The sequence below is a fragment of the Periplaneta americana genome, chromosome 17, assembly GCF_040183065.1.
Source record: "Periplaneta americana isolate PAMFEO1 chromosome 17, P.americana_PAMFEO1_priV1, whole genome shotgun sequence".
NCBI classification, from domain to species: Eukaryota; Metazoa; Arthropoda; class Insecta; order Blattodea; family Blattidae; genus Periplaneta; species Periplaneta americana.
In genome coordinates, this window is record NC_091133.1 from 9,585,605 (window position 1) to 9,605,017 (window position 19,413).

At 34.6% G+C, this 19,413-nt stretch overlaps 1 protein-coding gene across 1 annotated transcript in view; it reads left to right on the forward strand.

Annotated features, from left to right (window-relative positions):
- LOC138693190 (zinc finger protein ZFP2-like) overlaps positions 1–19,413 on the forward strand; it is a 39,339-nt gene that overhangs the window by 12,051 nt on the left and 7,875 nt on the right. The window lies entirely within an intron of this gene.

Here is a 19,413-nt window from a genome sequence, read left to right on the forward strand (position 1 = left end):
TATTTTGGTACTGAAATGACATAAGATTCACTGAAATTGTCATTATCATGACAATTAACTTACTAATTTCAAACCCACGATCACATGTCTCTATTTTGGCGACATTTCTACTGAGACTGCAATGCCTGTGTGTTGTACTAGTATACTGCTTTTCGTGCTGCAAAAATTGCGACAATTTTATTATGAAATGAAGAACAAAGTTTTGAAGGATAAGGTGGGACGTGGCTTGGTCAAGAACTGAATAACAATAGAGAACAGAACGGTCAGCGCGTCTGGCCTCGAAACCAGGTGGCCCGGGTTCGATTCCCGGTCAGGTCAAGTTACCTGGTTGAGGTTTTTTCCGGGGTTTTCCCTCAACCCAATATGAGCAAATGCTGGGTAACTTTCGGTGATGGACCCCGGAGTCATTTCACCGGCATTATCACCTTCATCTCATTCAGACGCTAAATAACCAAAGATGTTGATAAAGTGTCGTAAAATAACCTACTAAAAAAATAGAGAACAGTGCGAATTACAATCGCCTTTGAGAACGGTTACGTAGTTACAAGATCTTTTTCATACAAACTGCTTTAGATTGTTAACAATATTTATTTTTTTATTTTTACAGTCCTTTATTCTATTGAAAACAAAGAGTGTGAAATTTATTGTGAACAATATCATTAATTATTTTCATTCCATCAGCAGATTTATTATTTCTGCGGCAATCAGCATTAATTTGCAGAAATTTCAGAAAAACTCTTTTGGTTGAAGTTGGTCTATTTATTTTTCTCTTCTGACTAGTAGTGAAAATTCACATTTTTGTTGTAACACCAACTTTCCTGTTTGAAATTATGCTATCGAAAGTATAAAAATTAATTGTAACATCATCACATAACTGTAGTTTAGTGCAGCATAAAGGATTTTTTAGGTGGTAATTGCCGAGTTGGATTGTTGGTCACATGTTGCGGTATTCAATTTTCTTAGACATCTGCATCGTTTCTTTTGCTTTTTTCCTTAGAATGAACAGCTTTCATTTCTGATCAGCTTACTTGATCATCTGACTGCGTATTTCCTGTCTGTTTTCCTCAAGCCGTATCATTTACTGACCTATTACAGTATCCTTTTCTGCTACAGCCCTTCATTATAAGTTTTCAGATAAAGTCATTTCGTCGTTATTCACCATAACTATTTTGGTGACTTTTGTGTCAATTGGGTTATTTTACGACGCTGTATCAACATCTAGGTTATTTAGCGTCTGAATGATATGAAGGTGATAATGCCGGTGAAATGAGTCTGGGGTCCAGCACCGAAAGTTACCCAGCATTTGCTCGTATTGGGTTGAGGGAAAACCCCGGAAAAAACCTCAACCAGGTAACTTGCCCCGACCGGGATTCGAACCCAGGCCACCTGGTTTCACAGCCAGACGCGCTGACCGTTACTCCACAGGTGTGGATCTTTTGTATCAATTATGCTCTAAATAATTTATTTCTGGATTTGAAAATGTTCCATATTTAATTCAAGTAAGCAGAACTTCACTTGTATCCTCATTTCATTAGCGTGTTATATTTATTTTTCTGTTCACTTGAAAACGGTATTGTTTAGTATCTTTAGCATTGTCGTAAGCATCACCATAATGTCCACATCGGAAAACAGTGCGCCTTGCTCTGTGAACTGATTTGTGTTGAATTACTCACAATATTTATTATGGTTTCTGCGTGTTCTGTAACACAATGTACGATGTGGCAGATCAAGGTTAGAAAATGGAAATGTTGATTTAGGAAACCTCGCGAGAATTTATGATTTTATTTACGATGCCTATGTTATTAATAGGGAGTGAATTTCTTTGCCCTAAAGAACAGGATATATGCATGCTTTTATGACCTGAAAACCATAAAAATATGACCAATAAAATTCGAAATATGACTATCAATAACACATGTATGTTAGACTTTTTTTTTAACGTTCTGCATTAAACATTAATTACAATACAGTGTCTAACCAGTTGGGTATTATATTTAAGCAAATTATTTCAAATGTCCTCTGTCTTTAGAATAGGAACACAACACAACATTCATAGTTTCTGCAAAATAGGGGAAATTTTAATTTATTATATTTGCTTAAAACTCGTATGGAAACCTCGTCAACATTTAAGAATTAATTTACAGTCTGATCTGTTTGGATATGGATAACATTAATTTATTATTATAAAGCTATTATGATTGTAGGAAAAATTTCTTGCTGGTTATATTATGATTAAAAGATGGGAGTTTCCATATATGACAATCAACAATGCATAACCTGAAAGGGCAAATGTAAATCGTAGATGTTTAAAATGGCTACTACAAATCAGCAGCAGTCACAATGTGTTCTTTGGTTTGCTAAATTTGAGAGTGTTAAAAGAGTGCAAAGGGTATTTCGACGTGAGTATGGTGTGCGTAATGTACCTAAATTCGATTCCATAATGTTATGGTGTCGAACATTTGTAGAGGTTCTGTATTAAAAAAAAAACATAGAGGAGTTCGCAGGCAAAACCCAGTACGAGAAGCAGCTATCTCTTAGCTTGATCCCCAAACTCCCCAGATCAAACTCCTGACTTCTTGTAGGGTTTTGTTAAAGACTTTGTCTATTCACAGAAACCCTGGAACATTTATGATCTTAGAGTAAAAATTACTCAAGCTTTTCAACAAATCACCCCTCTTATGTTACAACGGACATGGGCTGAATTGCATCACCGTTATGAGTTGTGCAGTGTGCACAATACGAGTCAAGTTGACCTCCGAGGAATCTTCCATCTTTCAGTGTTGTAAGCACAAAGTTTCAACAAATAACAATAGTAAATGTTTTACGGTGTTTTTATTTTATCCATACCCAAACGGATCACCAAGTATATTAAGCATATGAAAGTATTGAAAAAAATCATACCTCATTCTGCATTTCCAGCTGGATTGTTGCAATTGATGACAACATGTGTTTTAGGTTGTTAAATGAAAACTCTGTCCTATTGTGTCTGAGTATTGTCTTACAGCGAGAGAAACGTCTTTCCACATCAACTTTCATAGTAATACATTTATCCAAAAATATAGGTATTTTAGAGCTATCTTGAAAAAGCTTTCATATTATTGCATTTTACCACAGCTCGTTATGATTTTATTGAATGTATTAAATATGAGAAATATGCAAAATATAACATTATGACGCGAATTTTTACTAAATATGCTGTAAAACTTAAAAAAATTCCTAAATATGCATACAGTTATTCCCAAAATATAATGTTAATATGCAGTTTTGTACTAAATATGCTACAAAAATAAAAGCGATCCAAATATGCATTTATATTCGCAATAAAAACCCTTCCACTTCGTTTTCAGAATGCTTGGAATCAAGTTTAAATCAGTCTGAAAACCGAAACAATCACATAGGAAAAAATATGACATGTCATAGAAATCCGCCCCTTAGTTATTAACAATAAAAAAATTAAAATCGTCGAAACGTTTTTTTTTTTTTTTTTTTCGTTCCCTCCAGGCTATTGGTACTCTACACTTCATACATCTCTTTCCATTTGTTGAATGGAGCAAATCCTCATACAATATCATACAATATTTGGAGCCCATAGCTTGTCTTGAGGTCCAAGCTGGACACCAGAATAATCTAGATATGCTTTCTTTCAGAAATACTTTTGCTGTTTTGCTTGACATATGTAGTCCCCACAAATGTAGCAAAATAGGTCGGGATGATTCAAGCTCGACTGTTGTGGAGTAGCTATTCCTTTGTGAGACTCCATCTGCAAACATGAAACAATATGAGCGGGAATAAATTCATACACACCTACTGTACGATCATAACTATGATATAATTAAGAACTTACATTTCACAATCCACTGTTTCGGATGTGAAATTACAGTTGGTAGCATGTAAAGACTCTCACAATATTTACAAACTTGTATGCACGCAAAACACAAACTAGGTATGAGAAGAAGAACTCTGATGCACAACTGTCTATAAAGATGAAATCCAAAATTATGTAGTTTCCTAAAACCATAATAATCATATGTTAGAAGTTGTTATGGAGTTATAGATAACAGCAGCAGCTCAGCAGAAAAACATATAGGTGAAGTGTTCTCACATACACAGATGCATGCACAGTTTTATCAATACCATGAGTAGACTTACTATTCGTAAACTGTGTACAGTTTTACTAGTTCTTGAGCACATGCCGACAGGAAAATGAATTTATTTCGACACTCGCCCTATTACTTGTATACTAAATCAATCCTCATAACTTTCAGTGCTGCAGATCTGTCGATGTCTTCATAAAATGTACGAGTTTCACTAAGAGTGGGCAATATATCTCTATTAAAAGCTATGGGGCTAATTGTGAATGTCTCTCCTGTGATGTAACATTCCGAGAGAAATTTTTCGATCTTTTCAAAGAGAAAACTTCTTCCATCGGAAGAATTTTTAGTTATGTTATGCAACTTCTCTAGTTTCTTGGCAGTTTTTAAAAACAAACCACAAATGAAACTGTAATTCATCCAGACTTTAAAACATCTTTTTCTTTTTTATCTTCACATTTAAATCTACAGAATGGCGTTTCTAATAAATTTCAAACTGTAATTTTCCGGATACATATTTCTCACATACTTATGAATATTTTCTATGTACTGGCGCCTAGGTATTCATATAATAAGCACTGTAATATTACATATAGATGTAATATACACTATGACGTAGGATTAATGCACTATATACACTTATCACTGGTACTCTAAATACTATACATTAAATCAGAAGTTATTAATATTTCTGTATGCACTATTAAACTACATGTGTATAATACGCGCGCGTTAAACTTTCCAATGCAAGAGATGGAACATAACTCTCCAGGTCATGGACTCAGGAAAAGAAATAATACACGCAGTGGGAAAATATCTTTTCAACTTTGCGAATGTATGTGGGGTGTATTCCTGGTAAACTAATATTAAGCCAGCTAATCTACAGTTACAGGGGTGGCTGCTTGGACACGAGGAGTGAGGATACTATTTTCGACTCAGATTAAATATTTTACATAGGCCTACTGTAAAATTCCACCGTCCTTCAACAGTAGCCCCCAACCTTGGAGACCAGCTTCAACTCTTCTCTGTTATTAGTGCTGTTAGATCTTGAAACTGGTTACTCCACCTATAACTGAAACTGAAAGACTCAGAATCACACCTCACACAAACAAATACACAATTGTTCTTCACTGTGTGACATCACTTTATCACGGAAAATATGTCCTAGAAGAGAATTCATCTCTGCAGCATTGTAAATTGCAATAGATACCACTTCGCTCAGCACTCACAGCAGATGACATTATTCCCAAACACGAACAGTTACAGGTACTCTTTTACAACTAAATGCTGTTCATAACAGCTGAGAAAAAGAGCTTTTATTTTAGAAATACAGCATCGGTAATAATTAAAATTAAAATTATAATTAATATTAATTATTAGCACGACATAAAATTATATAGGGTTAGTTAAAAAGTCCCTCAACACCTGTTAACTTTTGAAGCAAGTGATTTAATGACATGAAACTCGGTGCATGGGGATAGTTGTATACTAAGAACTGAATATTTGTATTACCGAGTGTTTTCTACTTCCGGTTAACCAGAAGTAACTCCAACTCTTATTTTAAATGGAGTACCCAATATATTTTTACATTTTCGAATAATCCTCATTAATAGCATTACAAAAAGTACCCACACTAGATACTTCTGTACAAATTTATTGTTGCTAAATCAAGAAAACAGAAAAGTGTATCGAATAATAAAATGCTCCTTCCCTAACAAAACCAAAACAAAGGTAGCGCACCGTCTAAGTTCTGTGTTCGAACTGGTAACCCACAACCATTTAAGGAATTAATTAACCAGGTTTTAGAAATATTTTGCACCACTTCCATTGTTCGATACTCCAAATCTTCGTAGTTGTTGGTTTTTCTCGAAATACTACTGACTTCAAATGTCCCCACAACATGAAGTCCAAAGGATCTTGCTGACCACTCTCTGTAACCTCTTCTACCAATCCATCGTTGTGGAAGAACCTGGTCTAACTGCTGACAAATATTCTGTCCATAGTGAGCTGGAGCTCCATCTTGTTGAAAATAGGTGTCATTTATAGGTAGCTCACGGTTGACTGAATTTTGAAACAAGTTTGCGATAGCTGGCACTACGTGATTTCGAAGCAAATCCTAATATTTATTTGCATTTAGTGTTTCTCTAAAGAAGAAAGAACCAATGATATGATCAGCAACAATATCAGACCAAACATTAAGTTTTTGTTGATATTGCGTTTGTTTCTCCATCCATTGTGGTTTTACATATGATCAGTATTAGCACTTGTGTCTGTTGATAAAATCCATTCAGGAAAATTTAGCTTCATATGAGAATACAATTTGTCTAAGAAAAATTGGATTGTTGTTAATGCACTCAATAATTAATTCACAAAATTGCATTCTTTTATCGGGGTCATCTTCCAAAAGTTCTTGCATAAGTTGAATTTTATAAGGATGTTCCTTGGCACTTTTGAGGATTTTCTTCACAGAACTTTGGCTTATATTAGATTGTAACTCCAAAGTTGCAGTAGAAGCTTGGATATTTTGCACACAAATGAGAACATTCAATGAAGTATTCTCATCAGTTGCACTTTTTGAGTGACCTGATCCTGGTAAGTTCTTTACACTTCCAGTTTCACTAAATTTCCTTCCAATCCTTGTCACTGTTATAATATATGGAATTGGATTGCAATCTTGATGCATATCTTTAAATAAATTCACCACGTCTCGATGACATCATTTTCTGTCTCCATAGCCAACAATAATTAAAATTAGAATTATTTCCTTTTCGCTCAGAATCAGATAGAATTATTTAACATACTAGGTGTCAAATTCAATCCCTTAATTAAGATGTTTCTGTATCAATAGTATGATTACATGGATATAAACAAAGGACAGTCAAATCAGAGTAAACAAAAGAAGCGTTTTACTCGTATTCCATGGATATAAACAAAGTAGAATCAAATCACAGGAAACAAAAAAAGTTTGACTCGTATTCCATGGATATAAACAAAGTACAGTCAAATCACAGTAAACAAAAGAAGCGTGTTAGGTACTCATATTATTTGTTACATCTACATTTTTCTGCTTTCTTTATTTAGCAATAATATATTTGTACAGAAGTATCGTGTGGATACTTCTTCAAAAGTCCTTAATGAGCATTATTCGAAAATATAAAAAAATATTGTATTCTATTTAAAATCCGAGAGTTGGAGTTACTTCCGGTTAAACCGAAAGTAAAAAAAATCTAGGTAATAGAATTATTGAATTCTTCGTATAAGACTATCACCACACAACGAGTTTCATGTCACATAACCACATGCTTCAAAAGTTATTTAGGTGGTATGGGACTTTTAACTAATCTGTATACATTACGCTAACATAGACGAAGAGGCACTTCTCCTGATAGATAATGAAATAGATCAGGATTATAATATATTTTATTATATAATCATTATATAAATTCAATAATATCTAAGAAATAACCAAAGCCGTTTTCTGAATTTGCCCCAAATAACTTTTTTTGGAGAATAGTAGGTCTTGACATTAGTTTCACTTAATACATTTACAGTGAAACATCTCCTTATGGACACCCCCAAGATATACGGACAGATTTTTATGTCCCAACTGAAATAATATAGAAATAACGATAAATTAAACTCTCTTTATGGACACTCACAGACATGGACACGGACAGCTGTTTCACAGTCCTAAAGCTTGCTTTACCTCCTGACTGCGGACAGAACTTGGATATCAAGACCTAATGTGTTACAAAAATGAAAAATTTAGTTTTGAGAACTGTACAGAAATTTCTTAACAGGAAACATAACATAAGGGTCTCGTAGGCTACCACTAGCCCAGCCGGCTATCCCTTGTTAGATGGAAGTGGGAGGATACACAAAATCATAAAATTGAACCTGTCTGTTGGGTCCAAGCTTTCCGTGATCGTGAAATTGTATTCGACACATGATAGGGTTAGTAGGATTATTCTCTTCACTTCAACGGTTGTTCTGTTTCGGGAGACATGGCACCTGAACGTAAAGGTTAAGTTGAAAACTGTAAATTACAGTACTGCATAACTGTAGACCTAGAATAAAATTGCATGGCACAGTACTGTATTTTCCTTTTTTGATCTTATCTACTGTAGTTCAAAGTTGCAAAGAATTTACCATAGTATTGTAGTATTGTATACTGTATTTAGAATTAAACTTCTGTAATACATTTCATTTAAATAGTGAAGTGATACATAATGAATATTATAAATTTAATGTTAGATTGGAATCAGACAGATTGTTATGTGCCTTCGATGTCCGTAAATGAGAGGTTTCACTGTATAAGCATGTTATTTCACAGTATAATCACAGTCTAATATACACAGTCACGAAGCTTGAGGTGATAGGGGTAATAGGAACAATAGACTGTGCCGGTACTATTTTGCATTGTTTGTGATGAGGCAATAGTAGCGATCCTATGATTAGCAACTATCTGTGGATGCATATTCCCTACATATTCAGCTTCGCGACTTTATATAATAGACTGGTCTAATTAACATTCCCGGAACTAATACATTTCTATAATTGCTTCAAGAATTAGAATCAACGCTTATCTATCTGTGGTAATTTTAATTTAAGGAAATGTAACATAGCCGATTGTCTTGGAATTAACGCAGAAATAGTAGTTCTTATCAGCCATAGTTGTATTCAGTTTCCACATGTACAGTTATATATGAATCAAGACCTTGTTACTTATTAAGATACTGAATATGACATTTTATAGTGTGACATGCCTTATTGATAACTTAGTGAATTAATGATAACTTCAGTTTATTTGTAAACAGTTTACGTTTGTTTATTATCAGCCATGTAAATCATCCTAATGAATACTTACTTACAAATGACTTCTAAGAACCCAGAGGTTCATTGCCGCCCTCACATAAGCCAGCCATTGGTTCCTATCCTGAGCAAGATTAATCCATATATATTATTTTAATGTACCGAAGTACATATGATATTTCCATGCAGATATTCTGCGTCATCATACGATGAAAGAGTAATGGAACAGAGAAAAATTCTCTCCGGCGCCGGGATTTGAACCCGGGTTTTCAGCTCTACGTGCTGATGCTTTATCCACTAAGCCACACCGGATTCCACCCCAGCGTCGGATAGAATCGTCTCATCGTATGATGACGCAGAATATCTGCATGGAAATATCATATGTACTTCGGTACATTAAAATAATATATATGATATGTGTGAATCACTTCATGATTTAAGACGGCGCTTATTCCGTCGGATCCCGGCCAACTAGTCACTCATAACAAGTGCACCTCAGCACATGTGTGGACTTCGGTCCTACATTCATAGACATCTATGACTTAGTGCAGAGGGCAGCCACTAGAGGGAACCCAAGAGTTGGAACTTAATCTGAGACGATTCTATCCGACGATGGGGTGGAATCCGGTGTGGCTTAGTGGATAAAGCATCAGCACATAGAGCTGAAAACCCGGGTTCAAATCCCATTGCCAGAGAGAATTTTTCTCCGTTCCATTACTCTTTCATCATAAGATTAATCCAGTCCCTAGCATCATATCTCACCTCCCTCAAATCCATTTTTATATTATCCTCCCATCTACGTCTGGACCCCCAAAGGTCGTTTTCCCTCAAGCCTTCCAACTCGCACTCTGTATGCATTTATGGGATTACCCATAGTTGCTGCATGCCTTGTCCAATCATACTAATGAATAATATTCGAAGTACCCAGCGGTGTGAATATTGTAGTTAACTCTTCAAATGTGTAACATTCATATAGTCGGCCTGGATAGCGTAGTCTCGATGTAGCTCTGGCCTTCTGTGCTTGAGGTTGCAGGTTCGGTCGCGGCCCAGGTCGATTGCATTTAAGTGTGTTTAAATGCTACAGGCTTATTTCAGTAGATTTACTGGCATGTAAAAGAATTCCTGCAGGACAAAATTTCGGCACACTGGCGACGCTGATATAACCTCTCCAGTTGCGAGGGTCGTTAAGTAAACCTTAATTTAAATTAACCATTCATGTAAGTAAACCGCACCCTGATGTTGATCACAAGATCAATATATGTAAATATGTGAACAAAACTACTAACCAATCGAAGAGACATTCCTATGCATCTAATTCAGGATGAAAATGTAAATGACCATCAGGATTCTAATTCACACTCTCTACACGGAAGTCCACCAGATGGTAAATCTCAAGGTATTGTAGAATTTGGGAATAAGTTTATGTGTGTTATACATAATTGTGACATGGAGGAGTTTAAGTAAATCGTCGTTGATTTCAATGCATTTTGGCAATTGCTGTTAACAACTTGTTAGGTCCTACACAGCCTGCAGTATGCTATTGTAACAAATGTACAGTCCGTAAGGAAACAAGCATATTACCCACTTATTTACGAAAAATCCTGATCGATTAGCTGCAAGAAAACTAAAACAAAACAAAGAGCGATATCAGTATGAAGTGGCTTATACCAGTATTTTAACCAACGGCATAATTTAGTGGGAAACATAATGAATAGTCTAAAAATAAAATGTTTAATATTCCTATACGTAATATTTCTTAATATTTCACAAAAAAAGTTGGGTGGAACAAACTATTTAACACCACTAGAGCATATTACTTACTTACTTACAAATGGCTTTTAAGGAACCCGAAGGTTCATTGCCGCCCTCACATAAGCCCGCCAGAGGTCCCTATCCTGTGCAAGATTAATCCAGTCTCTATCATCATACCCCACCTCCCTCAAATCCATTTTAATATTATCCTCCCATCTACGTCTCGGCCTCCCTAAAGGTCTTTTTCCCTCCGGTCTCCCAACTAACACTCTATATGCATTTCTGGATTCGCCCATACGTGCTACATGCCCTGCCCATCTCAAACGTCTGGATTTAATGTTCCTAATTATGTCAGGTGAAGAATACAATGCGTGCAGTTCTGTGTTGTGTAACTTTCTCCATTCTCCTGTAACTTCATCCCGCTTAGCCCCAAATATTTTCCTTAGCACCTTATTCTCAAACACCCTGAACCTATGTTCCTCTCTCAGAGTGAGAGTCCAAATTTCACAACCATACAGAACAACCGGTAATATAACTGTTTTATAAATTCTAACTTTCAGATTTTTGGACTGCAGACTGGATGATAAGAGCTTCTCAACCGAATAATAACACGCATTTCCCATATTTATTCTGCTTTTAATTTCCTCCCGAATGTCATTTATATTTGTTATTGTTGCTCCAAGATATTTGAATTTTTCCACCTCTTCGAAGAATAAATCTCCAATGTTTATATTTCCATTTCGTACAATATTCTGGCCACGAGACATAATCATATACTTTGTCTTTTCGGGATTTACTTCCAAACCGATCGCTTTACTTGCTTCAAGTAAAATTTCCGTGTTTTCCCTAACCGTTTGTGTATTTTCTCCTAACATTATCACGTCATCTGCACAGACAAGAAGCTGATGTAACCCGTTCAATTTCAAACCTGGCTGTTATCCTGAACTTTCCTAATGGCATATTCTAGAGCGAAGCTAAAAAGTAAAGGTGATAGTGCATCTCCCTGCTTTAGCCCGCAGTGAATTGGAAAAGCATCAGATAGAAACTGACCTATACGGACTCTGCTGTATGTTTCACTGAGACACATTTTAACCACTAGAGCATATTGACCCTATATCTTTAGAAGAGCATATTCAGATATCTAAACAGGATATGAGTCATTCCACGTCAAATCGCACAGCAATAAAACACGACCTTCTCGGAAATGGTCGAATTTGTTTTCATGAATTCCAGACATCAAATAAGGAGACCCATATTGTTTTATTTTCACAATTATTAATTATTTGTGTAGTTATGACTATTTGAAGTTACGCAAATTATGCGCGCACTGTTACATAAACTCACTTGGAACTCTGTGTCTACATATAATTGAGATTTGCGGTTTGGCGCATTTGAAAGACTAAATACAACACTTTTTATTACTTTAGGCCTATCACAAATAAATTTAAAATTTCGTATATTTTTTTAATCATTTCTTTTTCAAAGCAAAATTACTATATTAAATAGCCAAATTAAAAATCTGAAAAAAAATATAGACTTGTTCGCTGATGTATTATCTGTAAACTACTGCATTTATAAATATGGGATCGGTACCCATACATTTGTAACAATTTATTTTCTGGAGGCATGCACGTGCTCGCAATGCCCAGCTAATGATCTGCTTGCAGCCATAGGCTAGAATGCTGCCCGTGGAAAGTTTTACAAAATTCCCCATTGCATCTGATGTCACCATACTAATCATCAAATGATTAATACCTTAAGGAACAGTAAATATCTTATCTAAAATTATTTTATTATTGTCAGCTCAAGTAAGAGGGGAAGCCCTTCACAGTGCTATATGTTTATACTGTAATATAGCCAAGTGTTTGATGTTAGCAAGGCTGGGTAAGGCAGTAAACTTTATGGCAGTAAACAGATGGCAGGAGACAAAATATAGAAGAGAAAAATAATCAGTTTGGGTTTGAATTTCACGCAGTGACGTGACTTATATACAACATGAGTGATGGTAAAAATCACGTAATATATAACAAGTGTTTAAATCCATTTACATTCCTAATCACGCATTTAAAAAGAAAAGTACACTAAGACGCGTAAGTCGCGACTTATTGATAAAGCCCAATTTAAAGGAGTGTTTGAATGTGCAAATATATGATTCGTTCCATAAAAATCAATCAATTTCCAGATAGGTCAGGTGAAATTATATGTGAAGCCGGTAGTTCTTGTGATATTAATAAACATGAATCAAATGAAAGTGCGGACAGAGAAAGTGATTATCCCAGTTCTTCTTCTAGCATTTCTATGGATACAGTGCTAGAAATCACTAATAATGAGGAATTAAACAAGAGTTTGATGTCAATAGAATCCCCTATCAAGAAAAGAAAGCTACAACAAAAACGATATCCCCGTGAAAAGTTTCAAAAAGTAAAAGGCTCCCTAGCATGTAAAGTTTTTCATGTAGAAGATGCATCGTCATCCCTTCAATAGTCAGCCATATTTTATTTTTGACGGAATGCAAAGAAAAGTACAACCAGAAAATTACATAGTTATTGCAGACTTTTCTGAAAATTATTTATTTGTAATACAAGATTCAATAAAGGTGTGCATTGGAACATATGCAAAGCCGCAATACAATACAATTTTAATTTTACTTCCTACTTTATTTTATTTTAATATTCTCTTATAGGCCTATTAATATTATATCTGAACAGCGACCGAACACGAGTGCTGCTCATCCGGTCTCAAATTTTGTTAATACTACTGTAAAATAATACAATCAATATAAAAAGGAGTTTTATATTGATTGTATTATTTTATTTTTATTTCTCTTGTTTGTAATTATATTCTTTATTCTGTATATTTAAATAAATAAATAAATCCTTTCGTAGTATATTTCAAAGGAGATACAGAAATTCGTTACAAAAATATTGTCATCTCAGAAACCATGAAACATGACACCGATTCCTTTCACTTTTTTCAATCCGAAGCAATCAATTTCTTAAAGCAGGAATTCAACGATATGAACAAAATCATCTACTTTTCCAATGAATCAAGTTCACAATACAAAAAAAAAAAAAAAAAACGAATTTAAAAAATAATTGCTTACATGAAGACAATTATGGAATTAGTGCTGAATGACACTTCTTTGCAACGTCGCATGGTAAAGGACAATGTGATGGCATTGGAGATACTGTTAAAAGACTTACCACGAGAGTTAGCCTATACAAGATCCTATAACAACACCAAAAAAAAAAGTGTTTGATTGGTCACAAAAAACATTTCTAATGTGTCATTTATATTTTGTCCATTCAATAAGCATAAAAACCACACTGAAAATTTGCAGGCCAGATACCATAATCTAAAACCAATAACTGGTACATTAAAAATTACATTCTTTCATTCCATTGTCAAAAACTGAAGATTTAGTAAAACAGTTTTCTTTCAAGAAACAAGGTAGGCGAATGAAAATTTAAAGTGTGAATGAAAAGAGACATTTAAAAAGCATAATTTACAATTATTATTTGAAGATATTATAATAAGTAAATTAGCAGTGTTTCCTCGAGTGACTTGATCCATACTGGGTGTAATGTTGCAATGTTCAGTAAATCATCCAGCACGCTTTAATGCTTCCCGTCCACTGCTGCTGCGCCAACCGCTACATATTCTGTCATAAGTAATTAAATTTTCATTAAACTATTGGAGATCCCATTCTGATTTTTTCTGGAATTATTAAGAATACTTCAGTGCACCTAGTAGGCATTTTTTTAGATTTTTAATAGAGCTATTTCACATTTATATATATGTTTTAAAAATTAAATTATAAAAAATATTTGTAATAATTATATTAAAATTAGTTAGTAAATATTTAATAAAAGACAATACTGCAAGCTTTTAAATGCATTTTTCAAAAAAAAATTTAACATCATTATCGTCAGAAATATGACGCTTTAAATCTTGCATTGTGCGACATTTTTAACGAATTTTAACATGTAATATTTTAAAAACATTTGGACTTAGGAGGAAATAAAAATACACTTGTTGGTTTATTAGACCCATAGAGTTGGTAAAAAAAATATAAACGCAATCAGAAATATGAAGGTCCAAATTTGTATAATTTTGTGCGATTTGACGTGGAATGACTCATATATATAGTGAGGATCACGTAAGAGTAGTTCCTAAAAGGCTAATTTGGCCGTCTGTTCAGTGTTGCCCACTAATACCAGATATTACCAAAGAGGGTAAAATCACAGTGCCAATAATAATAATAATAATAATAATAATAATAATATACTATTACAATAACGATGTTTTGCTTATTTAGTTATTTATTACATCTCATCTTTATGTTGGGAGGTGTTTTCTAAATGTTTAAATAATTTCTGAAAAAGTAGCCTATAATTTTCACCTGGACTCTCGCACATTATGTTGTAAATTAGTAGATGGGCTATTCCATATGAAATCGGACAACGAAATACCATGACATGTCAGAATTGTCTGAAAATTCGTACAGACGTTTAATATATGGAACTAGTAAATGTACAAATTTTGGCTTTCCTTAGCCCAGTAGTTGTTTAGATAAAATTCCTTAAAATTTAGCGTATTTTGTATTTTCTTCTTACTTTAAACACGTACTACTATGCCTGGCTTCGAAATAAAAAATTAAGCTATAGCTAATTTTGTAGTGCACATTTAAGTGCATTAATGGGGTGTAACATGTATATGTTATTGTTTATGGAAATAATGGATATACTGTTTTTTGTGATTTATAACTTACCACCAAAAAGCTATGGATATAAAAATACTATATTAGTTATTCTTGAGACAAAAATCATACAATTTTTTTAAAAAGCTATTTTAAATGAAAAGCCTTAAAATAAATATTTCAAATCTCGCTATAAAAATACGCGCTCCCTGCAGCGTCATGAGGTGATGTGAGAGGAGTCAGAATATTCTTATCAGCTGACCTTGAAACAGATGGTGTGTAGTCAGAACACAAGGAATGAGACGAATACGTGACCCACCAGCCAGTCTTCTGGGTATATTATTACAGGGTGACGGTAGATATTCTGTTCCAGTGTTTGAAAGTTTTCTTTTATTGTGTTGCAGAAAATTCAACAAAAACTACTATATTAAGGTAAAATAATGATTATGTATTGCCTTAAAAGTAAGAATTATAGCTATCAATTATGCTATTACAGAATCGCGTTACAAAAATACGTGTGCACATTATCGTTACTGAAAAGTCAAATCCTTTTTTATAGGGTGCCCAAAATGGAAAATCATTTTAGGACAGATCGCTGCTTCAACCCCTTCCAACGATTACATAGAAAAAGGACCACAGAAAAGTTGAAGGTAGTGCCAAATTGGATATTGGAAAAGTTTAACATTCCCATTAACTTAAAAAACTCTGTGAGAATGTGTAAAACTTGTTCCGTGCAATTATACAAGACTAGACTATTCCCTATGGATATTACCGGTACTTTTAAATATTGTGCGGAACAAATTACAAATCCCAATTCTGATACCTATCACAGTGATAAAACTAATGTAGGAGGAAGCGCACGTAAGCCAAGTGTTACAGAGGAAAGAACAGGAGAGGAAATTATTGAAGTGGATAGTGCTGATAATACAAGTGACGGGACTACTACTACTACTACTACTACTACTACTACTACTAATACTACTACTACTACTACTAATTACTTTCAAAAAGAAATTGCGATTCCAAAATTAAATCAATCGTTCGTTTCTATTGGGAAAAGTCCACTAAGAAAAAGAAGAATGACACAAAAGAAGTACGCGAAAACTAAAGTCAAGAAAATTGCAACAGCTTTAAATAGAAACATTTTTTAGTAATCAGAAAGCAGTGATACTCAGCAAGAACCTGAAGACGAAATATTAGAAAATCTTAAAAGAGCATTCACATCCGCTGACAGTAGGAATAAGAAAATTGAAATTTTAACTTTGCTCCCTTTGTCATGGCCCATTTCAAAGATTAAACAACATTTTGCAGCAACAAAACATATGATTCGAGTAGCTAAAAATTTAGCAAAGAGGGGACTTTTAATGTGTAGCCCAGACAAGAAGAAGGGACAGTCTCTGACAGAAGAAACAATAACTTTGGTTCATGAATTTTACCACTCAGAAGAAGTAAGTCGAACAATGTCAGGGAAAAAGGATTTTGTGACAGTGAAGACAGAAGACTGCAAAAAAGAACATATTCGAAAGAAGTTGGTTCTGTGCAATCTGATGGATTTGTATCAGCAATTTAAAGGTAAATATCCTTCTGTTAAGGTAGGCTTCTGCAAATTTGAACAGTTGAGGCCTCAGAATTGTGTGTTAGCGGGTTCCTCTGGTACACACACGGTTTGTGTCTGCCTAATCCACCAAAATGTTAAACTGATGATGGACGGAGCAAATTTGGCAGCACTCACAAAGGAAGAGGATTTGCCCATAAAATCCTATAAAGATTGTGTTGCTAGAATCATATGCAATCCTGCGCGTCCCTCATGTTACTTTAACAAATGCATAGTGTGTCCTGGAACAGAAAATTTAAAACAACAGTTAGGGATTATTTTTGAGAAGTTTATGATTGACAAAGTAGCCTACAAGCAGTGGATTTGTGTTGATAGAACTAATCTCGAACAAATGGAAAAGGACACCGATGAATTTATACACGTGCTTCTCGAAAAACCGGACATGCTTGAAACGCATTCATTCATAGCTGCACAACACAATGACTATTACTCTGATGTGAAAAACAAATTAAATCCAGGGGAATGCGCAGTAGTTTTAGACTTTTCAGAAAACTATGCCTTTATTGTACAGGACGAGGTGCACGGATTTCGTTGGACCAACCTTCAGGCCACATTACACCCTTTCGTCATTTACCATAGAAACTACGATGCTCTCCAGTGCGTGTCTTTTGTTGTTATATCTGAATGCATAAAACACGACTCTGTCGCAGTTCACCTCTTTCAGAAACGTTTGGTAAATTTTTTAAACACAAATTTGCAAATGTGAAAAAAATTTATTATGTCAGTGACGGTGCGGCCTCCCAATACAAAAACAGAAAACAGTTCATTAATTTGTGCCATCATGAGAAATAATTCAGTGTAGAGGCGCAGTGCCACTTTTTCGCAAATTCACATGGCAAAGGACCGTGTAATGGTGTCAGAGGTACTGTTAAGAGATTAGCTGCAAGAGCTAGCCTGCAAAGGCCCATCGATAAACAAATAACAACTCCACTTGAATTATTCAAATGGGTTGAAACGAATTTCCAAGCAGTTGCATTTTCTTCCTGCACAAATGAAGAGTATGCCAGTGAACTAAAAGAGTTAGAACAGAGATTCGAACTCGCCCGAACAATGTCTGGAACAAGAACATCGCATGCCTTCATACCTGTCTCCACATCGAAGCTGGAAATGAAACTTTTCTCGCATGCTACCAATAGTATTGAAGTAACCATCAGTAAACAGTAATAGGTTAGTGTAGTGATTATATAATTATTTTAGTATTCAGAGAAATACATATTTCATTTCGAGTTGTTTTCAAATGTGTGAACTATTCGCATGACGCAACTTACGAGCTGCTAGCGTTGGCCAACTACATGCATGCTCAGCTTGCTGTGGGATGGAGCCACGTGGTGAAGAAATCCACGAAGAGAATTCTTTTATTTATATTTTTTCCACCCTTACCCAAAGAAAATTTTGGATCTGTAAACTGTGTTTTATTCTATATTAAGTCGCCCATATTGTCGTATTTTTATGTTTGAGCTATTTCGTCAAGAAAAAAAAGTAAAATAAATAAATCTGCCTAGTCAAGTGAATAACAACTAAAAAAAAAAAAATCCTCCCTGAGTCTGCTTTAAAAAGAGATGTCGTTGAAAATTCTACCACTAAATGTCTCTGAGCAATGTTCTTCCAAAACTAAGATTTTATGAAAGAACGATAAATCTGACGCTCTATAAAATTAAATGTAATACTAGTTGGGGATATTTTAACTCACCATTAGGCTTGTCCAGTGAAGGCGTTTCAATGACAGAAGCACCGTTTTTTTTTTTAATGCAAGGTCAAATTTTCTGAAATTTTGTCCGATTTCACATGGAACAGCCCAGATATGATCTAACATTAAAATGTATTTTGTCTGACAAGATGAAATTCACTGCTTTAACTGAACAGTTTACGATTCTCAAGACCTAACGTAAAAATATATTTGATCACGTGAAATGATTAGTATGAACTCCGAAAACCCTATGACACTTTGAAATGTCTGCTTAAGAATATTAGTATGTTCGAATGACACTAGCTTCCAGTAATCGGCTCAGAAATCTAGAACAATTTGAATTTTAAGAATTTTCACTGCTGACAACAGCTGTTCATGCTTTCAACATAACAGTTACAAAATCACTACCAGTTGTATTTCTCAGTATCGAAATTTGAAACGAGGTTGGCAAAAGAAAATTCAATCTTCAAACTAGAAAATCAACATAATCCACTAGCATACGTAGTAATGAGGGATAAAGTTGACACATCTTCTGGTCTGGATCGTGTAATCGTGAGAACAATCAAGTAACTAAAAACGAGTAAAGCACTTTGTGTACTAGCTACCACCAAGTTGAAGTTTAAAGAATGTCCTCATGTTCTTAAGACAGTTAGGACAATTTTGCTACTTAAAGACAGTGAAGAAGACTAGTTGTCAAACTGAAGGTCGATATCAATATTTTCAATAGTGAGAAGAGTAATAGAGAAAGTTTCGTAAT